We start from the raw sequence: 10,898 nt of genomic DNA, 5'->3' as shown, positions 1-10,898 counted from the left end.
CACCCACGTCACATGACCAAGAAAACCTCCTCTTTCATTCAGACCAGAACAGACAAACATAGAAACATTGTTTCAGCTTCTGATCAAACAATAACATGTTCTTGTTTGTTTGCCATGTTCTATTAATCAGACTGATGATCTCTGGATGTTCTAGGAGGTAAGTCTGTTTCTGATGAAGCCTGTTTGTTCTGGGGGGGTTAAGATGGTGGGGCTGTTTCAGTTCTAGTGCTGAAGGCTTTCACCATGACAGTCAGACTCTCCTCTGTCCTTCATGGTCCCTCAAATGTGCAGTGTGGACCTCACACACTGAATTTAGCCTGAAAACTCTTCGTGAAAAGCAGGTGCCTCAGAGTCTCTGTGGCGCAATCGGTCAGCGCGCTCGGCTGTTAACCGAGAGGCTGGTGGTTCGAGCCCACCCAGGGACGATGAACAGGCTCTACTGGTGCTTAGGAGTCGCTGTGTTAATGATCTGAATGTGGAGGAGGCCTGCTGGCTGTGGGTAAAGTGGGGGCTCAGAGTTTGTGGAGTCGGCTCTGGAGTGAAGGGGGTCACTGTTTGGTTCTCAGATGCTCCAGCTCAGGTTAGTGAGGTGGTGGAGAAACCAGTGAGAGCTCTGCCAGCTGGAGCCTCTTGGGTCCCGGGAGGCTTCACTCCTGGAGGTGGAAATGGTGAGGAGTTTTAAAATCTGCTCCTCTTTCACGCTGACTTGTTTTCTTGGGTTCCCTCTTTTATTCATGTGTGATTTTAGTCTCAGCTCTCTAAACCTGAATGGAGCCAGAACCCATTTTAAAAGAGCTGCTCTTTTAAACTCCTGGAGATCAAGAGGATCCTGCCATGTTTGTCCAGGAGACCCACAGCACAACAGTCAGTGAATGGGGATGCAGGCAGGCTTTTAATGGGGGTCATTTGAAGTCCCAAGTCCAGTTGGAGCAGAGGCTGGAGTTTGATTCTCCAGGAGTTTTTGTTGTTGTTTTTTTCACCAGTTTCTTTTGATTTGGAGGAAATCATTCCAGGTGTTTGAAAGAAGGTGAGAGCAACTTTGGAAAATGTTCAACTGGTGTTTTTAAATGTCTTTGCACCAACAAATGGTGGACAGGACAGCTTTTGAAACATTTTAATGCCACCGTTCAACAGTGAATCTGCTGGTTTCCTGTTTTTAGGAGCTGATGGGAGCTGCACAGAGAAGCTCTTTGAGACAGGAACCATTCAGAGCTCCACCCTGCTTCTTCCAGCAGGATCCACAGATCCACCAACACACCAGCTGTTTGATGAGTGGAGGCTTTTGACCAGGATTCCTAGACAGCACAGCTGGACTCACTCAGCAGCTAACTTGTTAGCACCGACTAGACAGGAGCGCTTCTATGGTTTTACTCAGTGGTTCAATGTTTTTAAGAGATGTCCCATTCAGCCTGTGGGTTTGAGTGATCACTCTTCAGTCTCCTGTTCTGTTTTATTAAAATATTCATTTAAAAGCTCCTGAGAGAGAGAGAGAGAGAGAGAGAGAGAGAGAGAGAGGGAGAGAGAGAGAGAGACAGAGAGGGAGAGAGACAGAGAGAGACAGAGAGAGGGAGAGAGGGAGAAAGGGAGAGAGAGAGAGAGAGAGAGAGAGAGGATCAAACTGATCTCAAACTTGACTTCAAAATTCTGATTATAATCATTTTTACTCCTTGATAGATTCATCACTACAGTGTCATAGAGGGTCCATTACTATTGCAGTATATTAAAGAATATAAGAACGAGGTTGCCATCCATGGAAATATAGTATTTCATGTATTGCAGTATATTTTCAAAGATATGACACTTTAATGTGAGACTTTAATGTCTGTCTTTGATCTCTAAACTCTGACTCTGATGTCATTGGTGGTGACTGAACTCTACCCCCTGACAGACTGAAGGCTCCTATTGGTGATGTCATCATAAATATATGAAGGTCTTTTTTCAATGGTATAACATTAAAGCTCATCTTAGTAAAACAATCAAGTTACCTGAACTAAGTTCTTTAAAAAAATGACTGTCACTGACTTAAATAAATCAAATCTACTTCAAAGTACCTTCTGTAGTCATAAGTCAGCCATTTTAAGTGTACTTGTAGTTCCAGAACATTCCAAGAGGAGATGATATGAATCATGTTGTTAGATGAACTCTGTTCCTCTGCTTTGATGTTGGTGGACTGAGGGGAGTTTGCCTGAACCTGCTTGGACCTGCTGGCTCCTGCTCAGTCCCTCACTCAGCCTCACTCAGCCTCAGCAGCACCGCTCCACTGAGGATTGATTCAGGTGCCTAGCAACCAAATAGGAGGAGAGCTGAACCTTCTTGCTGGGAGGCCACAGTGCTGACCACTGCACCATTGTGTCCCCTGAAAATGCCACCATGTTGTTGGGATTTCCTGTAACAGCAAGCACACATGAACACAGCAGCTTCTTCACAGGGCTGGTGGCACAATGGATAACGCGTCTGACTACGGATCAGAAGATTCTAGGTTCAACTCCTGGCCAGCTCGCTTTAAACTTTATACTGAGAAGATGAAGTGAGAACCAGTGATCAAAGTCACTGAAGTCCTCCCAGGTTTCCTCCTTGTCTGCTGGAAACATGAACACATGAATGATCCTGCTACCTCTCATGTTAAGCTGCACTTGACAGTGACAGCAGGAGAACAAAAATCCCAGTGTGTCATCAACATTTCCTGTCAATCAATGATAGAAGCTGTTGAATTTCTGGATCAGAACAAGGAGAAAGGAGCCCCAATGAAAGAGTGATGGTTCTTGATTATGATTTTGTTCTTCACTCCTACACCAGAGAGTGAAAGTGTGGGCTGGCTGGGAGCAACTGCCTGCTTCAGAGTGGGAGGAGCCTCAGGACTTTAGTTCTGATAGAGGTTTTCACTTCATAACAGGTGTCCTGTAAGATAGTTTTTGTGTCTGTTTTCAGGTTGCTGCAACAAAAATGACTTGGCACTCTAAGTTATGTTCAGCTTTTTTTACCACTAGAACATGTCTATTTAAACACTGTAGATTGCAGCACTGCCACTTTTCAAAGTAGCCCACTCCCATGCCTCCATGTTGATTGGATGTGCACATTTCAGACACTCAGTGCACTGAGGACTCATCTGTCAAGATATCACACTCAGGAACAAAACAGCAGTGAAGGGAAAGTGAGGATCTTCTGACTTTCAAGTGTCCTTGACGCCCATTTGAGCAACCATTTTCAGAGTCTGGACTCCTCAGTCACATAAGATCCCACTTAAAAAAGCATGAGACAGTGGATGCCCATACAGAGGTTGTGACGACAGCACAAATGTATCCTCTTCATTTAACTCCATAAAAGTAGAGTGCACCAAGGGAGTCTTGCTTCAGACTTTCCTAGTGACATTGTCTCTGAGCACACTCAGAATCTCCATCCTACCAGCTCTAGTGTCTCTCTTGATTCAGATGAAGAGCGTCCAGTTCACAGCACACAAATGCAGGATGATGAGCAGTGGGATACTTCAGACTGAAAAATCAGCTCAAACTCAATGCATCTTCTTTGTTTCTAAAGATGCAGGCTCTCCTTCATGTGTGCTTTTTTGTCCTTTGCACAATGCAGGTGTGTGCAGAGGTTCAACACATCACTAACCAGAACCTTCCCAATACTTTCTGTGCCCAACTTGATGGCCACACTCCTGGTTTAATGCCCTCATTGAGGCAGAAAGCTTCCAGAACGGGCAAAACTGCAAACGCCTTGGCTGGCTCAAAGTCCTTGATACACAGGTGGTTCTACGTTTCACAGGTGAAGTCTTTGTGTCATGTTGAGAATTTAAAGGTTCAAATAAGTGTTTGAATTTCACAAATGCAGCAGATAAGTCAGCAGGTTATTGGTGGAATTATGAGCAGATATTATTGTGGTACCTAATAGAATGTGTTGACTGGCATTGGGTTTGATTAGTAAACTTGTCCCAGTATTTCCACTGTCTTAATCTTCCTAGGAATGACATGATGTCCATACAAGGCGTGTCACTGTTCTCCATGCCCTTCCTGTGTATCTGCGTGAGGAAGTGTCAGGGTTTTTCAGAACATGTGTGGTACGTCCCAGTTTAGAAATATCAAGCCTGTAGTACTGTAAATAACCTGTTCATGTTTTCATTTCATTTACTGATGTATCAAGAAAACACACATGAACATTTCTCAAACATTTGGCAGGATGTTTAGAAACCTTAAGCCTCTTTCCAAATCCATCCTTTGAGACCCTTCAGGACATTTTGTCCTCTCAAAACAACTGCTCTAAAAATGTATGAGATCAAGATTTTTTCAGATTTTTCTTCACAGCTCTTTCAGTCAAACTCTGCTCTTTCCAAAAATACTAAATATTATGTTTTTTCTTTGGTTTTTCATATTTTTAATGATATGGATGAGCAAGACCTGGGGGATGCGTCAGTGGTCCTCCTTCCAACCGTGAATGACGATGCCACAAGCCCAGTTCACCACCACCCATCGAAACTTTCCCTCATCCTAGAGGGTGATGTGGTGGTCGACCTCCCCAGGCTTGCTGATGCCTTTCTGGTAATGTTGGGCCAGACTGATGCTCCACATCTCTCCTATCAGAAGGGACTGACCAAGACCTTTGAGTTCAAACAGAAAATCTTGCTTGGTCTGGAAACTCTAAGCTGTCACCAAAGCTCCAGACTCTCAAAAATGAACTCATCTTCCATGTGTACCTCTAGATCTGAAAAGGAGCTGTGGATCTGAGGGCTCACCCTGTCAGAGCCCAGTCCACACCAACCCATGACGTGGTCCATGGGGACTATTGTTCAACTGTTGATGGTCAAGCTGCTGCTCTACAGTATTCAACTGGTTTTCAGACAAATGGCACAAAGTTGTGAATGTAATTTCCATTTTCTTGTTGTTGAACTGACATGCAAAGTGTTTACACGATGACATTTTGTTTCTACAAGATGGAGTTTGGGGAAAGAATCTGGCCTCAAAGTTTCAGGCTGTTTTACTGAAGTGAAGTAATTCCCTACCAAGTAGCAAACAGTGTTACAGAGACTTTATTATCACCAGGATGGGATGTTGGGACAGTGAGAATTTTGCTTTGAGTTTGTATTTCTTTTCTAGTGCATCCTGAAGTTACTAGATTTGAACCTGACAGCCAAAGGAAGGCTACACACTGTTCCTTGTGTATGTAGGGTTTTGACAATTGTTTCCATTGCTGCACTGCAAGTTGACAACCAGATGGCCCAAATTGTGCCTTTGTAATTGTTGACTTTCAAATATGATTTAAATGTCATTTCATGCTCCAAGGCACAGGTGAGGGTAAATCATTGTCTAAACTCAAAGGCTAATGCTGGATTCACAGTTTGAAGAGTTTCCACTACTACTTTTGAGTCAAGAGTACTTGATATGTTTAAGGCTATCAGTTGCCACAAATATTTGACTGTAAGTGTGAAGGTAAATGATTTGGAGTTGAAGCAAGTCAATGTTTTGGAGTCGTGTGTAATCAGAAGATTGAAAGAAAAACGAATAAATGTTAAGTTCATTGAACATGAAATCCTGAGTTTTCATACTTGAAATGATTCCGTTATCTGGAGTTATTGCAATGAGAAAGATGAATGAATTATTTCAGTACTGTTGACTGACAATTTTTGAGTTGGCCTCATCAGTAATTCAATTTAAGAGTAATTTAAAAGTAGATCAAATATCAACTCCAAATATTTAATCTTTGATAAACTCAAATGTTTGACTTTATGAACTCAAAAAAAATGTGGCAACTGATTGCCTCACTTTTTTTGAGTTCTGCAAACATATTCAGGTTTACAGTGTGGATCTGTGGAAAGGGTTTTTTCAAGAATGGCCCCCAAATGGAGGGACAGCAGGAACAGGAGCTCCATGGAGCTCAAAGGAGGGATCCCTCTCAGCTTGGAGCAGTCCTGCTCAGAGTTCTACAACAGGGCTTTGAAAGACCAGGAGTTCCCCAGAGCTGCAAGGAGGAACAAGAAGGAGACTTGGAAAAAGAAGGGAGGGAAACCTGTTGATGTGTTATGAACTTAAGTCACATGAAGTTCTCCATTTATTGAGTTTATACTTTAAAAGTTCATTGTGCAGTTCAGTGTTGCACAATAAAGACTGTGTTTATTGGTGATAAAGCATTTCAAGCTTTAAGTCGGAGGAATTGCTTTCTTGATCACCCTTGACTAAAAACACCGACAAAATAAAACACACCTCTGCTGTGGGCACCCACCTCATGGGAGTCAGGCCCCTGGTGGTCATGGCCCCCAGGAGCCGTGCTGGGCATCCCTGATTTTCATTTCTGAAAGGTGGCAACCTGATAGCAAACAAACTCATCCTCTGAACTAGGAGTCTCAGTTGAGACTCCATCTGAAACCAAAGACTTTGGATGAATGACTATCAACCCCCATTCTTTGTTGGACTAAAAGTTAATTTGTTAGCAGTTAGCTAAGGCAAGGCAAGGCAATTTTATTTGTAGAGCCCGTTTTCACCAACAGTTTGTCTCAAGGGCTTCACATGGCATGATAACAACATCCTCTGCCCTTAGACCCTTACATCGACTGAGGAAAAACTCCATAGAAAACCCTTTTAATAGGGAAAAAAGGTAGCTAAGCTACCTGTGGTCAACTACTGATTGAAAAAAGGTCCAGAGGCCAACAGCAAAATATTCAAATCATCCAGTCACATGACTGAAGTCATCCAGTCACGTGACTGAAGTCATCCATTCATGTCAGTGATGTCACTTGGCAGGACTGTCACTGCCGTCTCATTCCAGAAAAGAATCCAGACTCCACCTGTGGCTCCATGATAACTGATGGACCTCTGGTTGGAGGCTGGACGATGATGTTTGGACTGGAAGGAAAACTCCTTGTCCAAATTCCATTGTGTTCAAGTTTAAAGTCCCACAATAAGAAGTAGCTGAATCTGACAGGTGGAGGTTTGGAACTACAAGATGGTGATGTTTCCTTGACTTGATGCTCTGACTGTCAGGGTGGATGACAGCTTCTTTCTGCTGCTGCATCTGAGTGGCTATGATTGGAGCTTTTACCTCCCAAGGTTGTCTGGTTCCAGGGGAAATTCTAAAATTCTAGTCCCCAACCTTGGCTGTTCTGAAACTCTTCTCCTGAATCACTCCTGAGCTGCAGCAAGAACAAATACCAGTGCCAACCAGATCAACTTAATGGCTGCTAACAGCCTCAGACACTTGATTTCCATCAATCTGGAGCCAAGAAGGCCCTCACCTGTGGTTCTCCTCCAGGAGGGTCCAGGTTCTGCCATTGTGGCTCCTGGTGCCACTGCCAGAGAGCCTCAGCTGCACACTGCAACATTTCAACAGGAGATTGACATTCCTTCAAATGTCCTGACATCTTATTCCAATGGTTCTGTTCCATCTTTATATTTTAAAATCAATCACACAATGAAAGATGCCTCAGCTGCTTTAAGAGAGAGAACAAGCGAAGAGATCTGAAACCAGTAAAATATGCTTTTCTGTGTGCAAACTAGTGAGGGGCATGGAAGGATATTTTACCACCACTACAGAACCCAGACTTTAGTCATGTGATGAGATGGCGACTCTGATTATGAAGTTAATGGACAAAATGTGACTTGAAAGAAAACACATTAAAAAATACGAACTAAACTAAATAAATAAATAAAGAAGCAGCACAAATAACATTTTCCTCTGCACAAATTTACTGGTATGAGACTGTATTTTTGGTTAATGAGTAGATGAAAGAGTGTCACATATATATTATATACATGTGATACATGAACATGGCTTTGGACAAAAGCTCAGTGAAACTGTAGGATTGTAGAATGATTTAAACGTTCCAAGTGGACTGTTTCAGGTTTCTAGAAGACGCTTCAGCTCTCATCCAAGAGGCGTCTTCAGTTTTCTTCACTGATGGGAGGATTTATGGCTCTAAGGGGGCGGGACCTTCTCCAGAGGTGATTGACACATGTGAGCTCTGGGTGTCAGAGTTGTTTTGGTCAGGTTGTGAAAGGGAAGTTGACTCAACTGGTATCTGTGTCAGTTAAAAGCCTCACAGTAATTCCATAATCTAGGAGCAGAAACTAGAGACACTTGCGACGAGGATGGGATTCGAACCCACGCGTGCAGAGCACAATGGATTAGCAGTCCATCGCCTTAACCACTCGGCCACCTGCTACGACCTAAACATGGCGGCACCACTCAGACACCCTAGAAGATTGGTGGTGAAGCACGACCTCTGCCAGAGCAAGTGCTGCTTTCTCTGAGCCTTTTAAACAGCTGAACTCTTTGGAGCCCATTTGTCAGAAATGGACCCAGCAGGAGCCACTGAACACAACTCTGACATCATCAGGCTTCTTCCCAGCAGCTTGGTGCTCCAGAAGGAAGAATCCAGACCATCGCTACATCATCAGAGTGAACACCAGCTGATGTTGACCAGTTTAACAAGCCTTTGACTGCTAAATGACATCCAAGCTCAGATTCTCTTGTCCTGGTAGAACAAGTCAATGTTGAAGAAGATGAGAGCACCAGTCTCTTTCATCCAATGCTGGAACAGCGTTAGACTGAAGGTCTGAAGGTCCCTGGTCTGGTCCAGGTTTCAACAGGGGACCAGCATCAGCCAGCATTTAAATGTGGAAAGCAGCGGAGGTGAAGCCCACATCAAGGAAACAAGCCTCCTATCACTGTCCTGTGCTGAGTTTCTTTAAAAAAAAGTGAGACAACCTCAAGAGTTTCTGTTTCCTGTGTTGGACTTTGGCTCAGAGAATCAGAGCCAATCAGAAGCTTGTTGGTCTTGGATGCTGGTCATCAGGAGCAATGAGGGGCTCAGTGTCTTGCTCAAGGACACTTCAACATGGTCACCAGCTGAAGTGAGAACTGAACCAGAAACTCTGCTAGACGGCCACTCTGCCTCCAGGCCGTGCCCCCCGAACCTGAATCATCATGATGTCATTATTTGTTGCTTTAATTCACCAAATGTGTGACGTGGTGAGTTTGTCAGGAGTTTAAAGACCAAAGTTGTGAACACACAGAGAAGTAAACCTGTCAAAGCTGCTTCACTTGATGAGTGAAACTGAGGAACTGATAGAAGAGCAACAAAGAAAATGGAGTCAGAAGGTCGTCTTCTTCACTGCTCAGTCACAACACTGACACACACACACACACACACACACACACACACACACACACACACACAAATAGTTTGTCTTTGAGAGAGGACAAAAAAATATTTGACTGTGCTGACATGAACTTTCATTGTCTAATTTCAGTCTCCTACAAAAGTGTGTGAATGTGGTCGTTGTGGCCGAGTGGTGAAGGCGATGGACTAGAAATCCATTGGGGTCTCCCTGCTCAGGTTGGAGTCCTGCCAACAACGTTAAACTGTTGACAATTTAAATTTGACTAATTTTTCCTCCACACTGTCCTTCATCACAGCATTTAACATCAGGACTGCTCCCAGATCAGCTCCATGACCTCATCCCTGCACCAGAGTCCCACCCAAGTTCATCAAAAACGGTCAAGCATAAATATATAATATGTATATAATGTGAACACACCTGTACAGGTGCGTTAATGTGCTTAATAATAGAGAATGAGTGAAGGGTGCGTTCAGAGTGGAGTGCAGTACCACAGTCAGGCCAGCAGGTGGGGCTTTCGTTGGTGCTGTCTACCTAATTGCCGTATCTGTACTCTGCCAGCAGAGGTCGTGCTTCCCCACCAATCTTCTAGGGTGTCTGAGTGGTGCCGCCATGTTTAGGTCGTAGCAGGAGGACATAGGTTGGTACTTGGCAGTTCGGACGTAGCGAAAGTCATGTTATGAATGGAGGGCTGAGTTGGAGCAGAGGGGGCAGGATCCTGGGGGTGGACTGTCTTTAGGAGGCTGAGGTGTCTGGTGGTCTTGGTGGACCCTCTGCATCTCAAGCTGAGACCACAGAGTCCTGTGTTCTTGAGTCATTGTCTATAGTCTCTGTTGTTGGAGAGCTCAGTGTGGTCCCTGATGGTCTAGTGGCTAGGATTCGGTGCTTTCACCGCTGCGGCCCGGGTTCGATTCCCGGTCAGGGAATGAGTTAGTTAGAGGTTGAGGAAGAGGTGATCAGGTGGTCCACATGATGGTGGAGGTGATGAACTGTGAATCCATCATGGCTCCACTCTCACCCCCATTGTAGTGTTCTTGGTTCACTCTGCCATGGCCCCATGTTGAAGGGTGACTGTCTCATTCAGGTTCAACCCTTTGTTAGACTCTATTAAGTCACTGACTGCTGCAAGGACCAACTGTAATCCTCCTTAGTAGCTTTGGTTATTGATGATCTGCAATGGTTCGTGGGGGTGGAGCCTATCCCAGCAGCCCTCAGGTGAGGGGCGGGGTTTATCCTGGACAGGTCACCAGTCCATGGCAGGGCCATCACATAGAGACAGATTGATTATAAAAATGTTCATCCCCAGTTTGAAGTTAGAGACAGGATTTAAGTGTGGAAGGTTTTTGTATCTTCAATTTAATTCTGAGTGTTGTAAACTGTTTCTAACAAACTCTACTGTTCAACAGTCAAAATGTTTTCTAACCAAGCTGAATGCTCTCATATACTTTTTAAAGTTGAGTTTCTCTCACGTCCTCCTGAGATCAAAGACAGAATTCTAGGTACAAATAAATACACTATCAAAGCCCCCTGATGACATCATCATCAATTCTGACTTTGATCTGGAGGCTCTTGCTTTCTTGCTTCAAATAAAAAACGTTGTTCCAGGGAAAAGTCTGCACATAAACACACACACACACACACACACACACACACACACACACACACACACACACACACACACACACACAGCCTGTCTTCAGTATAAAATGGTCTGTCACGTTCTCTCACGTTGGAAGATTTCTCTGACTCCATTGTGAATACAGAGATTCTTCATCTGCCACCTGAGTCTTG

General features: G+C 44.1%; 3 non-coding genes across 3 annotated transcripts; all 3 read left to right on the top strand.

Moving 5' to 3' along the window:
* The first annotated feature begins 351 nt into the window (after window positions 1–351).
* Window positions 352–425, top strand: trnan-guu (transfer RNA asparagine (anticodon GUU)). Its single transcript has one exon. It is a non-coding gene; the product is annotated as a tRNA-Asn (tRNA).
* A 2,002-nt stretch (window positions 426–2,427) lies between these two features.
* Window positions 2,428–2,500, top strand: trnar-acg (transfer RNA arginine (anticodon ACG)). The gene has a single exon. It is a non-coding gene; the product is annotated as a tRNA-Arg (tRNA).
* Window positions 2,501–9,961: 7,461 nt separating this feature from the next.
* trnae-uuc (transfer RNA glutamic acid (anticodon UUC)) lies at window positions 9,962–10,033 on the top strand. Its single transcript has one exon. It is a non-coding gene; the product is annotated as a tRNA-Glu (tRNA).
* The last annotated feature ends 865 nt before the right edge of the window (window positions 10,034–10,898 follow it).

Source organism: Aulostomus chinensis, chromosome 1 (genome assembly GCF_037954235.1).
Source record: "Aulostomus chinensis isolate RoL2024-O1b breed Wild chromosome 1, RoL_Achi_v1.0, whole genome shotgun sequence".
NCBI classification, from domain to species: Eukaryota; Metazoa; Chordata; class Actinopteri; order Syngnathiformes; family Aulostomidae; genus Aulostomus; species Aulostomus chinensis.
Note: the sequence above shows the minus strand (reverse complement) of the source record. Positions and strands in the feature narration are given on the sequence as shown.